General features: G+C 34.0%; 2 long non-coding RNA genes across 2 annotated transcripts; both read right to left on the bottom strand.

Annotated features, from left to right (window-relative positions):
• Nucleotides 1-341: 341 nt before the first annotated feature.
• LOC145071137 (uncharacterized) lies at nt 342-1,385 on the bottom strand. Its single transcript, XR_013690265.1, has 2 exons — nt 1,007-1,385; nt 342-744 (listed from the first exon to the last, which is right to left on the bottom strand). It is a non-coding gene; the product is annotated as an uncharacterized LOC145071137 (long non-coding RNA).
• A 973-nt stretch (nt 1,386-2,358) lies between these two features.
• On the bottom strand, nt 2,359-5,063 carry LOC145069296 (uncharacterized). Its single transcript, XR_013689424.1, has 2 exons — nt 4,676-5,063; nt 2,359-4,211 (listed from the first exon to the last, which is right to left on the bottom strand). It is a non-coding gene; the product is annotated as an uncharacterized LOC145069296 (long non-coding RNA).
• Between the last annotated feature and the right edge of the window lie 11,563 nt (nt 5,064-16,626).

Below are 16,626 nucleotides of genomic sequence, written 5' to 3'. Positions count from 1 at the left end.
GGACGATTTACATGGTTTTATGTACATCCTTACATACATGTGTACTTTTGTATTAGAAACACAACTATCTATAATCATCTCACTTTATCTTGATTTTTTAGGTTTTGGATTCAATTTCCTAGTTTTACTATTATAAATGCTTACAAGAATCAAACTATCTTACTTGGTAAAAAACTAACTTTTAAAGTAGATATTTTTAGATTTTTTAAAATTAACATTTTATGCTTTATACAAGAATACATAAATTACAATTATAAAACTTGACATTAACGTTTATAATATTTATGATGTTAAAGTTATTTTTCTTGGCAAATATCGTAATATAGATAAATACATGTATCTTAAAATTTATATTTTTTTACCATTCAAACAATTTATATTTCTTCATGTGCTAACATAAATTTCCAGTTTTCGCAAGCTAGATTAAAAATAATCACAAATGCCTATTAAAAAAAATCGATAATTCCCCCAAAAAAACCTTGTCAATGGGGTAGACTAGAACAGTAGAACTGAATGCCACCTGCTATAAAAGAAGAACTGCACAAAATTAGGGTTTGGGGCAAAAAGAACAGCTCAGACAACAAAGAAACGAGGCATCAGAGGGAAGGGATGTTTCTAAGGGTGGTTGACCCCCTCTGCAGCCCATGATCTTCGATTTGCCCCTTATTATCAACTGCCCTTTTCTACGAATGATGCTTGATCTGAAGTCTTTGAGTTATATCGATGTTTCTTTTTCCCCTGAAACTATATCGTAATATCATGTCCTCTTTTGATCATATTCATCATAGAGGTGTACAACAAAACCGGTTTTTTTTTTTTAATTTGGATCTGGATCCGGGTCCGATCATCGGAACAATCAAAATCAAAATCATAAGTCATTACGCTTTGTTCTCGAGTTTTTATAGAAAGGTAATATGAAAATTTTGAGGTGAAAGAACAGCGAATCAGAGGCGATGACGAAGAATTTGTTGTTGTCTGAGTAAATCGGGCAAAGTTTGAGACTTACCGTATCTTGGCGGGGTAATTTCCAGAGGCTTGGTGATGGATTTTCCACCATTGAAGCATCTCTGATTTTTGCAGCCATGGCGATTTGTTCCTCTTTGCTCTGATTATTAATAGATCTGAGTCTCTATGCTTTCTCCCACTCAATTTTCTCCTTTCCTTTTTTCACGATTTATTCATCACTTAAATTTGGGGTTTTGAAATTAGACTTTAAAAGAAAAATCCTTCACTGTTTCCAAATTAGTATGGTTTATTGAAATCTTGTAGTTGTAGAATGCACGCAAAATTTAGGTTATTCAATTTAAGCCGATGATAATTTCCAAACACAAAATAGTGCATGGATTAATGAGTGTTTGGAATTGTTTGTATAAATTTAAATTGATTGTTACCGTATTGGCTCATAAACTACTTGGAGTAACAAGTTGAATAAGTTCTTTGGCTGTTTTTGGATTGTTAGTTTTGTAAGGCTGTATTCGGCGCTTTGCAGCGGCTAGCTTATTTCGAGTTTTTTTTTTTTTTTTTTTTTTTTAATTTTATGTTGTCGTGTTTGAAAAGCTACTTAGACTAGTTTTTTTAAAAATTTTCAAATACACTCCTTAATTAATTATAGAAACATATATTTTTACATCTTTTTTTATGTAATTTTATATATTTCAGCTAGTTTTACCAAACATTATTTTTTATCAGCTAGTTTTTATTTAACAGCCTATTGCATTTTGGTTCCTTGGTTCCTGTTAAGTTAAACTTTGATCTTTTTTTTTCGTTCTTAAACACTAATAAGAAAAAATGTTTTAAATGAACAATCCCATAGGCCCTATTGAATTTGTTTTGCATAGTTGCCAACATGCCAAAACAAAGACATTACGTTGGATACCGGTTGGAAGACTCATATTAGATGAGTTAATTTAATAAAAATAAATATAAATGTAAAAATATTTAAGAAAATTGAATTTATAAGAAAATAAAAATAAATAATGAATTATTATAACGAAAACGTTTTTTATCTTTTAAATTCAAACAAATAATTTAAACTAGAAAGGTGACCCCCGTGTTGCGGGGTTGGAAGGTGTCGCTTTTGTGTGAAATTATAGTACATTGTTCTAATTGGTAGCTAGAGTAAAATATGTTGCTATTGTCTACGTTTCGCTCATTTACAAATACACAGATATGTTGTAGTATGCTATAATATAATGACCCCTTTGTGTTGCAAAATAAATAGCAAGTACGGCAGCAACACCCTATTAAAAAAAGTAAGTATTACCTCTCGAATATTAAATAAACCAATTGCTAAGGCAATGTTATGACCAATATGAAGACCCTATAAAACAAACATAAGCAGTATAAAAACATGGACAATGTTTCAATACAATTTTCTAAAAATCAGTTGAGTATTAGTAATCGTATACAAATCAACAATACACACACTTTCGGTAATGGATCAAGTAGCATTGATGCAAAAAAAAAAAGAATCATATTTTGACCAATTTACCAATCAACTTGCATCAACTCCTTTTACCATAGTAGAAACGTCATATGTTCTTCCTCCGTTCCTACAATTCCATAAACAACCGTCTTATACTAGTATCACTAATAATAACAATACGAATAATGTAACTGGTACGACTTAAAAGAACAAACTCTAAAATTAACAATTTTGATTGAATTTATGGCTTGTTCTGTTATGCCTCCGATTTTTCTGTAAGAATTTTGTATATAAAAAGGGAAGTTTAACAACATTAATGAATGAATATAAACTTGAAAGTGTTTATATTCAGTAGCATGTGTGCCTAAATTCATTTCATACATATCATCGTGTCATCGTATTTATAAAAAATTAAAATAATAAAATAGCTGATGAAAAAATAGATAAAAAATCACTTGCGGTTGCGAATGTCCAACATACTTGCATTAATCGAACTGGCATGAGTATTTCAAAATAACGGGATCCATCTAAGGATCCAACATATAACACCTTCCAAAAAACATAATTTGAGTGATTTAAAAGATGACTGTGATTGTCACCGGAGCAAATGAAGTTGGTTTTGGAAGTGACAATTTGGCTTTGAAGATTCGAAATTGATGTATTCAAGTGGTCACTCCCTCTTAATCCAACAACACCACTAGTGCTCTGTAATTAGCAAGCACAAATTCAGTAAGCCCTAATATAAAATAGAATTTCAGAAACACTCACCTTTGACTTTTGGGTATTTGAAGTTAAGTTTCCTCTCTTTCCATGGTAAAATACTATGTTTTGAACTTTGACCAATATACCTTTCCAAAACATGAGGATCCAGATCCTCTTTATGAGACATTCCAACATCAGATTTTCTATAACTATAGTAAATACTTTCTCATAAAGATACCCTCCTGTGTAATTTGCAAATGAGTTCCTAAAACTAACAATGTTTTCTTTATTCTCATGTGGGATTCTTTCGCCGAAATCAGAAAGGGAATCAGAATCTGAATCAAAAGGGTAAGTGTAATCACCCTCTCATGTTACTCATTCTATTACTACCAATTAATTAAAATTATGATTGAAATGTGTCAATGTAAAAAAAGATTCTAAAAAAGGAAATTAACATATCTAGCAACATCAATGTAAAGATTATGATAAAAAAAAATTTCCAAACTTTTTTGCCTCAAATTATATTAAAAAAAATATATTTTAAGCATTTAGACGGAATTGACACTCCAATGAATATAATCTCAATTCCAATTCCACATAATCAAACCAAATTAACTAAAAACCGAATATAAACCAAACCAAATAATCTCAATTCCATCAGTTGGTTTTGTATGTTCCATAATGCAATTTTTAGAAATCAAAGACAAATGGCTAACAATTATTTATTTCTCATCAACATACTATGCTAGTGTGCTACTATTAATGTGCACCTCTTTTCTCACAATGGTCGCTTAAGTGGGCAGTTTGCTAAGAGAATATAATATTTCTTTAATGTGTTGGGTATGTATAAGATTTTGATGCCAATATCAATTACAATTGCTTCTATAAAAATTTGAATGGATTAGTAGTTTTAGTGTAAAAAAATGTCAAAGATTTAGTAAAAATGATACAACTTACTATCAGAAGTTTCTGCATCTAAGATTAGATCAAGTGCAAATCAAAACAAGGAACTTGAATGCTTAACCCACAGAGGTTGAAATCACCTTGAATGTAGTCATCATCAACTTCCATAAACCCCAACAGTCTGTAAAAAATATCACACAAAGTTTCAATCTACAATGAAAAGCATATCAATTTGGACAAACATAAACATTTTTTTATCCTTTACATGTAGTAAGCGGAAAAATATAGTAAAGGACAATCTGGTTCAAGCATTTCATCAAGCAGCTGGGATACATTGTGAAACTCAACTTCAAAACTCAATATCAACTGGGTAGGGCATAATTAAATTTCATGTGTAATTGGAGACCTGTTCTATTAAAATGTAATGAATTTCACCTTACCTGTAAGGAAATTGAGTGACCTAGTATCTATTAATCTAGTCACATGCTTCAATTTTTATTAGCAAAAGCAATCCTGCCAGTATTGGGTTTTCAGGTCTTCAAAGAGACATGAAGGGTAGATTAATGTCGGGAAACTGAACAGGGTAGGCCATCTGATTTCGAATGAATAAAATCGGAAGCGACCAAAAGAAGCAATGAAAATTACCTTGTTGCAAGTAGCTTTGATGGAACCGTCAACGCCAAGAACGAAAACCCACCATAAAGTCTTCAGGCTCAGCACCTAAGATTGTTAGCGGTAGTGAGGCGGCGGAATTCCACCAAAAGAGGTGGTAAACAAAGAGGCGAGAAGAAGGAGTCAAGAATAGAAACAGGGAATCCGGCGTGCGAAACCATTGCAATCGATGCTTCCCTCTGTGATGGTCGAAAATGAGGAGTGGGATGTGGAACAATGGGAGACAGCGGTGGAGAGGCTGGGAATGATTTTTGAGACGAAAGGGAGGCACAAAGTCGGGGGAAGGGCAGGGATTAATGAGAAATGGGTGGAAGGTTCTCAATTGCGGTGGGAAGGATCTAGAAACACAACCATGGAATAGAGGATAGTAACTGCACGGCAGGGATTAATGAGAAATGGTAGAAGGTTGTAAGTAGAAGGGCTGAAATTAACAAAAAAAAAGGGGGTTGTTTACTATTAAAATTCTTCAGATCTTTAATATATATATATATATATATATATATATATATATATATATATATATATATATATATATATAATAAAAAAAACTAATAAATATTAATTTTGAGAAATTTGAAATTAAAAGGTAAGTTTATTAATGAAATTTATATCCATTTATTACTATATTTATGAAATTATTATATTAAAATATTATCTAAAATTTAATAAAATAGAAAAAACTTATAAAAGGATATGTGGAAAAAAAATAATTCAAAATAACCACAAAATGACATTTAACAAATTGAATGAGAGTGTTACAAGCGACAAAAAAAATTTCATTTATTAGAGTTCATTAGAGAGGATTTGATATATATATATATATATATATATATCGGAAAAAAACAAAATTGTAAAAATGGTCCCTATAATACATCAAAAATTACAATTTTGGTCTAAAAATTTTGGGAGTTGCACGACCGATCCGAAATTTTGATTTTGTTATGAGTTTGGTCCAATTTGTTTTGATTTTCTTCTAAAAAAAATGATGAATTTGCTCTTTAATTTTGTTTTTTTTTATTTTCTTTTTATTGCAACAATTAAAAAAAAATGCTACCTCTATCCCTACCCCACCCCCTCTCTTTCATATCATAATTGGTCACACTATCATTACCACCATCACACCATCATTATCACCCTCACCCTTGGTCACTGCCACCAACACCAACTTTGATCACCGCTATCACCTTAACACAAATTTACATTCCTGAATAACAAAGCACTAAGATAATTCCACATCATCTGATGGATTCAAACACTTTTTTTCCATATTTGAAAAATAAAACAATATATTTTCCTGATTTGCAACCTTAAAATCAAGAACAATAAGATTTTTAAACCTATAAGAACAATCAAATTTGTAACAAGAATACATTACTAGATTTGAAAGGACAAGAACAAGAAGATTTGTAAAAGTACAAGCAACAAACAGATGGTTTGGGCGAGTTTAAACCCTAACAAAACCATAACATCTCTCTCTCTCTCTCTCTCTCTATATATATATATATATATATATATATATATATATATATATATATATATATTTCATGGGTTCGAAATTGGATCTAGAAAGACGAAAAAAGGTGGTATGAGCTCCAACAACGAACATACGTGTAGCTTCAACAACAAACATATGGTATGGGCCCTTTGACGGTTTTGAAAACACTTCTTATGAGCTGTTGGTGATAGCAAACCCTTTGTCTCATCAAATCCTAACGTTGCCACCACCATCTTCATATCTAGAAAGGCGTAGCTAGGGTTTTTAAAACCCACAAATATTATCTTTATTAGAGCAAACCCTAGCGCCACCATCTTCATCACAACAAACCTAGCGTCGCCAACATCTTCAAGTCTGAATACCCACAAACATTGTCATTGTCGCCGGTGATTGATTAGGTATCTAAGCTCATAACTATAATTGGTATAAACTTGAATTGATAGTAGCACATTCCTTTTGGGTTGACCTCAAAACTAGGAATTAAACATGATTATTTTGGAGAGAGATAAAATGATTTATTATTTGATTAATAAATTATAATATATAATTTATTAATATATTGTGAGAATAATATATTAATCAGAAATTAATTAGAATTAAATTTGAGATTAATTTGATTAATCTATAGTGCATGGGCTGTTTGACTATTTATTGATAGTTGAGGAAAAGACTCTAGAAACTCTTTAAAAGAGGTTGGACGAAAACTTATAGGAAGGGACTAGAATATTCATCAAAGGGCTCTTGGATTGAGGCTCATGGGCTGCTTGGTCACCAAGCAAAGGGATTAGGGTTTCCTCCTTAAACCCTAGCTTTGACACTAAGCTATCTCACCTATATAAAGAGCCTTAGGCTTCAAAAATTTGGCACTCCTAACTCTAAAAGAGTTATAGCCAAAAATCTATTCCTCCCTTTCCATAATCCTTAGTTGCTAGTCTTGGGTGTGAACCATCAAAGACACAAGGCTTGTGGTGCTAGCTACCAAAGTTTTAAAGAAGATGGATTCAAGATTGTTTACAATAACAATCTAAATGTTGGTTTTTCTAGTGGTATGAATTAGTTTGTTCATAGAAAATTTTTGTATGCTAGTGATCATATTATGTTGCTCTATGAGAAAGACATAGATCAAACTAGGTTGTATGTCCCCTAATCAATTGAATAGTTTTCCGCTTATGGCATTGTAGTTGTTACCTAGATTCTACATCAGCGGTATTAGATCTTAGGGCTTTCTTTCGTGTATTTGCACATTGGTGAATCGAAAAAATAAACCTGGTTTTTGTTTAGTCGCAAGGACGTGAGCTCGGTCAGATCCGAAAATCTAGAGTAAATCTGCACTAACAGATTTTATATGATAAATATTTGCTATATTTTATCCCTAAATCCGATTTTGGTGTATCTATGATGATAATATAAAATCCTAAAAGTTAGGAGATTAATATTTAACTTTATTAATTGTTTTTGTGATTAATATGATTGATTTTTTTAATGGTTAAATAATTCATTTGGATATTAATGGAACTTAATAACTAATGTCAAATAATATTTGGTTTATCTTAAATTTAAATTATTTTAATTTTGAAATTTATTATAAACCCTAGCATTTTGAAAAGTTTAAAATACACCATTATAATATATGTAACGTAAAATGTCTAATATTACCATATGTATAAAACTAAGACAGTCGAACCGCTAGTACGTCCCATTCACGAAGCCATACTACAAGAGGAGTTTAAGGAAGCGGCCTATAAAATGACCGTCATTAGGTATCCACTCTTACCCATCGCTCCCTTGAATGGTGGATGGTCGTTAGCCGAACGGGTTTGACAGGACAAAATATTTTCACTAATAAGTATAATGAATTATAAAGTAACTATATTTTTAAAAATTCTCAATCTTAGTTACTTTAGGAAAAATGTGAATTTGTATGCTAACCCATGAAATTGCACATTGCACTTTATAAGTCGTTAGTGGAGCGCATCTGGTTAACCGACACACTAATAGGCACAAATAAAGAGTGGCAATGGGTGTCTCGAAAATTATCATTGATTAATGGAGCGTGTGTGGCTAACCGACACATTAAAATGAGATGATAAATGACATCGAGAGTACCAAGATAATTTGCATGGTTATTCACATATTGTTTGTGATCCTCGGTATCCAAATCACAAATGGAAGAGCATAATCGAGATTAGACATGCCATTGAAAAGTTCAATGAATCTCAAAAGATCTAGGAATTTCATTTAAAAACCAAATTCGTTCAAATTTTGTTTTTTGATGGTGAAATTGGTAAATCATCATTTACCTATCTTTATATGATTTACAATTAGATTACGAAATCCTTTTTCTAAGTTTTGAATTATTTAGTTGGATCCTAGCCTTGATATTTCATTTTGGGTGTTATATTGAGGATTATTCTTATCTAATTAAAACTGTCTTTATTTTATAGAAGTCTACTCCAACTGAGACTTTTGGTTCCTCCTTATACAACAACTACAACAACTTATCCTTGTTGAACATCTTTTCTAAGGTGAAATTTGATGGCACCACCTATACCGATTGGATGCGCAACATTAAAACGACCCTACGTTTTGAGGACACGAAATATGTCCTCGAGAGACCATTGGATGAGATCGACAAAGAGAAGACCACTCCTGAAGAAATGGTCACCTACAAGAAACACTATAATGATGCCATAAAAGTTACGTGCATCATGGTGGCTGTCACAACTAGAATATTAGGGTTAAGATTCCTATCCATGTACAAGAAAATTTCCTTTATGTAACCTTGCATCATTTCAATTAGTGAAATTCACACTTCGATGCTATTTAGTTCATAATCTCATACATTGTCATCCAAGTCCAGACCACCCGTGTAGCCCAAAAACTTAACCCAATAAGCTAAGTCCACTCAACTTTGGGCCTTACCTCAAGCTTTCTCAGCCCAAGTCCCTATTTGGGCCAAGAATATCTTATTGGGCCCTAATGGGTCGATAACGTCTCAACTTGGTGCTTTTGGGCCGAAAACTCTCTTTTGGGCCCTAATTGGCCGAAATTTTTTATTTAACGTGGTTTTGGGCCGTAAGACCCTTATTGGGCCATAAACATCTTTCTTAGACCATAATTGGCCAAATACCTCTATTAGGTATTATTTTGGGCCAAAGACCCACTAATGGGCCCTGTAAGGCCGAAAACCACTATTAGGCCCCCTATTGGGCCAAAAGTTCTCATTTAAATTCCATAAACTCATACTTGGACCGAAAACCCCCTTAATTGGGCCAATGACTTCCTAGAACATTATTGAGCCGAAAAAACTCTTGGACCAAGTCAAGTTCGAAGCCCACAAACATTCTTGGGCCAAACTTGGGCCAAGAACCCTCTTGGGCCGGTTCGGGTTTGGTTGATAAAAAGAAAAGAAAAGAAAAGAAAAGAAATAATCTAAGAATGACACCTCATTATTGCATGACAAATAACCATGCTTTTAACCTACATGCATCTAGGAGGGGAATGATTAACCAATATATAATAATGCACTAATCTCTCCTCTATCTTCCCTCTTAATCGACCAACCCCTTCCCTCCTTTCCATAATTTATTTCAAACTTCACATTTTCATCTCATTTTCTCTCAAGTTATATTGATTTCTCAAGGAAAATTTCGAGCTCTACACATCAAGGATCGATCTTAAAGCTTCTTGGTAAGTTCATATCAAACATAAGATGTTTTATTTCCAATTTACACTAAGATCATCCCTCAAACAACCTTATTTTCATGTATTTTCTCCTTAGAACACCCCTCACTTCGAAAATCTCCTCAAGGAAGCAAGCTAGGGCCAAAAACCTTCTCCATCTTCCTCTAGAACTCAAAAAATCCCCCAAGGAAAGTTTCATACCCCTTATTTTCAAGTTTTCTTTCTTTTGGGGGAGGATACAAGTCTAGTCTTGTGTTAGATCTTTGTATATTTGCATGTATTTGTGTGTATGTATGTTTATGTGTGATGAAATGCTGATACTTCACGCTTACACTCCAAGAACTCGAGATTTTGCTAAGTCTCAAGTTGTTGGAGCTTAGTTATCTTGATATTGTTTCATTTATTTTGGTGTTTCTCAAAAATGGAAACAAGTTGCTAGGTGAAAAATTGATTCTCTTGATCTGTGTTAAAGTTCACAAAAATATGTCCAAGAAAATGTTAAAACAAATTTTTGTCATGGAAACTTGAAAAGTGGAAAGATATGGAAATTTACACTTAAAATGGTAAATTTTTGAATATATGAATTTTTACCACAAACACTTGTAAAAACGGGTCATTTATGACCATTTCGGTAAAAATGGGCTGTTTTTATAACAATGATAAAAATGGGTTATTTTTGAAAATTATGGTAAAAATAGTCTATTTTTGACAACTATGGTAAAAATAGATTATTTTTTTTATAGTTATCGTAAAAATGGGCTATTTTTGACAATTATGGTAAAACTGAACTATTTTTGACAATTGTGGTAAAATGGGCTAATTATGACAAAAGTAGAAAAAATAGGACAAACTCACTTTTCCACAAAGATTTGTGTGTCATAAGTTGTCTGTCAATGATAGTTTTTTTTACACTCCTAGTAAACTGTGTAAACTACGACAGAAATTATTGCGTGTCATGAACTGTAGTCGAAAATACACAACAGTAACATTATTTATAACGTCAAATAATGGGATTCAATATTTACGTAAATTCTATTAAGGCTCTTATGAGACACTCCTTCACTCGTACCTACCTAGTGTACATCGTAAGTCCTGTAGTTATAACCAGAGTCTCCTGGAGGGAAAGTGAGATATTGTGTATAGAACTATTTACGGGGTTGACACCCCCACACCTAAGCTGCTCGCTACAGCTAGACAGACCAGTCTAGGGTGACAATTATCTTTAGAAACCGGCTCCTGAAGAACGTCAAGACATGCGCTCTAGTCACATCAGTATGGTTGTAACGACTCACATAGAGAATAACAATATTAATTTAAAATTTACACAAAACATACACTCTACTCATTTTATAAAGTACAAAACTACGTGTCGTTTATTTTGCAACTAATTTCACCACTTTGGTCTTAGGGTTTTAAGACCACAACTTTTCGTATAACAGAAAATATAGGATTTTCAGGGAACGCTTTCTATATAATTTCAAACAAGGTAAACAAAAAATACACATACAATTATACATGATTTGAAACGAGACTAACAAACTATTTTTACATAAAATATTGGATTTTCTGGAGTTTACAAACTAATACAAAGTTTTCTTACAAATATGCTTATGAAATCACCAACATTCTATGTTGACGCTTTTCAAAACGACTGGTATTCTCAAGGACACAGTAAGCAGGTTTGGCAGCTAATGATTTTGGATAACTGTTGTATTTTGAAATATCATACATTATGTTATTTTTGGATGTAATTTCACGAACAAACACAAAGTTGTAAACAATGCATGTTGGTATCTGAATGTATGATGTTTGGTTGCTATGCCTCGTTTATAATCATCTGTTATGATTTTTGGGTTTTAGGTAAAACAAATAAACTAGAAAACAATTCCTAAGTTCACCTGCAACCTACTTTGGATCTATATTTTAACTATTGAACATATAACTTTGAATTACAAAATAAGAACCCTAAGGAGAGATGCTATTTTCGAAATTAACAAATTAGGGTTTAAGAGTTACATACCTTTCAATTGTTATAGCAAATAATTGATACTCCTTTTTTATCTTGATCTTCTTAGAAGCTTAGCACCACAAATGCAATGCCTCTAATGGAGTCACACCCAAAAACTAGAAAGAAGGAAACTTGAAGGAGAGACGTTAGGGTATGCAAAAATCGGCCCTAGGGTTTCTTCAAAGAAGGAGTGACCAATTTTGAGAGCCAGGAGGCTCCTTATATAGCTGAGGGATCTAGGGTTTAGGGAAAACTCTAATGTTCCTTTGCTTGGGGCCTAAGCTTATCCAAAGGCCTTATCCAAGCCCCTTGGACGAAATCATTAGGGGTTCCCCAATAGATTTAGTCCACCCCCTCCCAAGGAGGTTCTGGAACCTTACACTCAACTATTAGATAATTGCAAACTAGTCCCTGTACTTTATAATTAATATAATTAACCCCAAAATTAATTCTAATTAATTTCTGGCTAACTATTAATTAAACATTATGATTTCTAATTAATATATTAATATTTTAACATATTAATAAATCATTTATATTAATTTATTAATCTTATAATAAATCAATATCTCTCCTTTCATAATTTCCTTGTCCGATTGCTAGGTTTGAGGGAAACCCAAAAGGACCGTGCTGCTATCAATTCAAGTACATACCAATTATAGTTATGGGCTTAGACACCTAATTCAACAATGATATTACAAGATAAAGTCACCCGCCCCCGTACGTTTCCGCCGTCCCGGTTTGGGGGTGTGACAAATGTTGGATTTAGTGTCTAAGCCCATAACTATAGCTGATATGTACTTGACCCGAGAGTAGCATGATCCATTTGGGTTACATGGCACCAGAACAATCTGAATGATGGACTTTTGAGAAGAGGATATTTATGATTTATTAATATATTATAAGTTCTAATATATTAATATGAAATCATATTATTTAATTAGTATTAACCAAAAATTAGTTTGGAATTAATTTTGTGATCAAAAGAGACTAATTAAATATAAGGGGTTGATTTGGTAAATCATTCATTCTTATAAAGTGGGCTAATGATCCATAGTTCTTCATGTTGGGCTAAACCCATGTGGTGACCCATGGATACTCCATGGAGGTTTTAACCCATGGAGCATGAGGGATATGGATGGTCATTAGGGTTTACATTTGTAACCCTAGTTTGCCACACTATATAAGAGACCATAAGGCTACCAAAATTGACACCTAAGTGATAGGAAAGGAGGGCTAGCCGATTTTGAGTACAAGTATTCTTCTCTCAAGTCATTCCATTTGTTGGTGGTGTTGTGTGAAGCATTTGAGACATCAAACTTGGGGTGCTAGGCTCTTAAAGGTCCAAGGAATCAAGCTAATGTCATTCTACTAGTTTTTTTATTACATATACTTCATGATATGATAGTTAGGATGAAACCTTGGAAAAATGAATGTTTGCATGTATAATAGAGAAAACATAGATCCAAGGTTTCTAGGGTTGTATGCATATCTTAGGAGTGTTAGACTGCTCAAAATCCTTCAACAGATTGGTATCAGGGCATTGTTTACAGTGAACTATCCTATCTAACCATACAAAATAAAAGATATGCATGTGTGTGCATATTAGGTGTGGTGTCATAATAAGAAACAATTAAAAGTCTTTAAAAGAGTTGGACATCACGGTTAAACCCAAGCATTTATGAAATCATATTGGGGATAAATATAGCCTGATCAACTATATATATTCAAAATACGATCAACATGTGTTTGGGAGTGATCAGGGTGGACAACGAATCTAAAACTCACCACCTAATACCCAAAAGTTTTAAGGAATCGAACATAAGCAATTAAAATACTATAGGAGTATTTTGGCGTTGTGTGGAGTCTTCATTTTATTTTCTTATATCTTCTCTTGTACTCATATTCTCTTACAGACAACATGGCAGGATTTCACTTGCTAGGCGACCTTTATTTTCCCAACCAGGGAAATGGAGGATGGATAGAGGAGGACCCAGAAGAAGAGCCAATGGAAGACCCGAAAGAGGAAGAAGTCGACGAGGAAGTCAATGAGGATGAATCGGATGCAGAGTCCTAAGTCATCGACACACCATACATGGCTATGGTACCCACACTTCGGATGGGCTCCAATGGCCCTATGCCCCTCGTGGGCACATGATATATGGAGGTGGAGCAGGCATCAGGGTCAGCGCCCACCGTTTGTCATGGAACAGAGATTTTACGACCATAGCCATAGAGGGACAGCGGACCGCGCTCTTCCGATTATGGTCAGAAGGATCAGGGATATTGGCGATTAGGCCCAAGCAACCGCTAATAAGATAAATGGGATGAGGGTCGTGGTGGAACGCACGGAGAGGCAGACCCAGGACATAATGCGGGAGTATCCGGAACGACAGGTCGCACTACAGGCGAGGATACGTGTTACCGAGCGCCAGCTAGCCAGACTCCAGGGTACTTCCACTTCGTCGTCGCCTCGTCGGCACCACTAGATACATCCCGATGTGAGTAGGACCCATCCTACTCCCCGCTGCTATTGATGAGACTTCCTTTTCTTTTACTTTATGTATGTGGGACTGTCCCTACGATTAAGTAATTACACTACTCGCAGGGTCGTTATGCTAGCATATTTTTTTTTATTCTCTATGTACTGTAGACCTTTCGAAGGTCAATTTTCATGCATTTATGTACTAAGAGTTTATCATTAATGAAACAGTTTTGTGTTTGATTTGTGATGTTGTTATCTGCTATGTTCTCCATTTTCATTTATATTTGATATAATACAGTTCAATTATAAGTACACTCGAACCACCGTAACTGTTAGAAACAAAGGGATTCATAAACTCATCGCAATTCCTGTCTCATAGCAGGAAAATGCCTAGAAGACATATTCACAAAAACACTACAGCAGCAACACCACTACCGCCGCCTCCACCGGAGATGAACTCTGCTGATTTCTAGGCAGCAGTCTCGGCTGCGGTTACGAAAACTTTAGCACACATCAACCAGGGCACTAACGGGGGTGGTAACGGAAATGGGACAGGAAGTTCCAATCATGGGGGTAACCAAGGACCCTAAAGAACATGTGTCACACCCCGACCATCGGCAGAAACACCGGGCGGTGTAACGTCATTTCTCGTATCATAGTTATCAACATCCTGAAAACACATGCAATTTAAAGTACGTCAACATAAAGTTGGCGAGTCCACATGTTTTGACTCCATATAAAAAATAATACATTTTCCAAGCTCAAAAGTATAGTTTTGAAAGTATTATTTTGACTTTCCAACGTTTAGTATATATATCCTAGGTATAATGGTTTACCTACCAAATAAGTATATACCTATAAGTCTTATATATTATAACTATAAATGTTTGTAATTCCATACAAACTAAGTTGCTACGTATAAATCTTATTTCAATTCTATACGAGTAAGTAGGATAGGTATAGTGGTCTACTTAATATACAAGTAATATACCGACTAGATTCTTATACTTAGAGTATAAGTCTTTGGGAAACTTATACTTAACATTCATACTTGTATATCGACAAAGTATAATGCTTCTAAAGTTGTTCTACCATGAGTCTGTAGCTGCAACTGTATGACTTAGTTTTATACCTCTTATTATTATTACAAGGATCAATCATTGCGGTAGTACAAGGATTACACCTTGCGGTAGTACAAGGATCACACCTTGCGGTAGTACGACAACTATAATTAGAATTAAAAACAAGTTTTATCTTGACATAAAACCAATAACAAAAACATATAACATACCTGGTTTTATCTTGACACAAAACCAATAATAACAACATACTTATCAATTAACATATAGAACTTCTGAGTATAACTCTGGAACCATATCGCACACAACATATATATAGAATCCTAAGTATAACTCAAGATCTACATTAGTATACTACTATAACAATAACATGCTAAGAAGTTGATAATAGTTGTATATATTCAAATAAGAAATAACTATATGCAGGTTATTATAACTATCTACGTTGATATTGATATACTATCATATAGACATAATAATAATGTATATATAATATTTAGCATGCGTTTTCCCCCAAAATATTAGAAAGTGGGGCCGTGAAACTCACCTTAGCAGCGTGATTTTATGTAATCTAAGCAGAAACGGTCAACGGTACGAGGTCGTCGGGGCTCGGGAAGCGAAACGACTTCATCAAAGGAGAGAGGAGGAAGGAGATCAGGTGCAAGAATGGCTGAGGTCGAACTTGCTGTTTATAGGAAGATTTTTGGCCCTCACGACGTGAGAAATGATAGGTTCACGTCGTGAGTTATGGCAAGAGTCATCCCATAGCTTTAACGCGTGTTTTCTAGCCTCGAATAGTGTCCTGCAGCGTCCTCACGTCGTGAGCTTTTGGGTTATCGTTCCGTAGGCTTCTAGAAGCAAAATGAAGAGGTTTGAATCCTCACGTCGTGAGTTTTTAGGCTCACGTTGTGAGTCCAGTCAGATTAGGGTTTCTGACACGTGTCGTGCACTCAGACAGCTGTAACTTCGGAAGGTCGTAACTTTTGCATACGAACTCCGTTTTTGACGTTGTTTATATCCACGTGAAGGTATTTACGAGCACTACAACCATATTTTAAACTCAAATAGCTAATTCTAAGCCTATTTTAAATTCCATATGTTATAGAGATTTTATAGTGTTCGGTTTATCTTAACTTCTTCATGCAAAGTCAGATTTAGATGTTCTCTATATTT

The sequence above is a fragment of the Lactuca serriola genome, chromosome 8 (assembly GCF_051521515.1).
Source record: "Lactuca serriola cultivar US96UC23 chromosome 8, Lser_US96UC23_V15, whole genome shotgun sequence".
Classification (NCBI taxonomy): Eukaryota; Viridiplantae; Streptophyta; class Magnoliopsida; order Asterales; family Asteraceae; genus Lactuca; species Lactuca serriola.
Note: the sequence above shows the minus strand (reverse complement) of the source record. Positions and strands in the feature narration are given on the sequence as shown.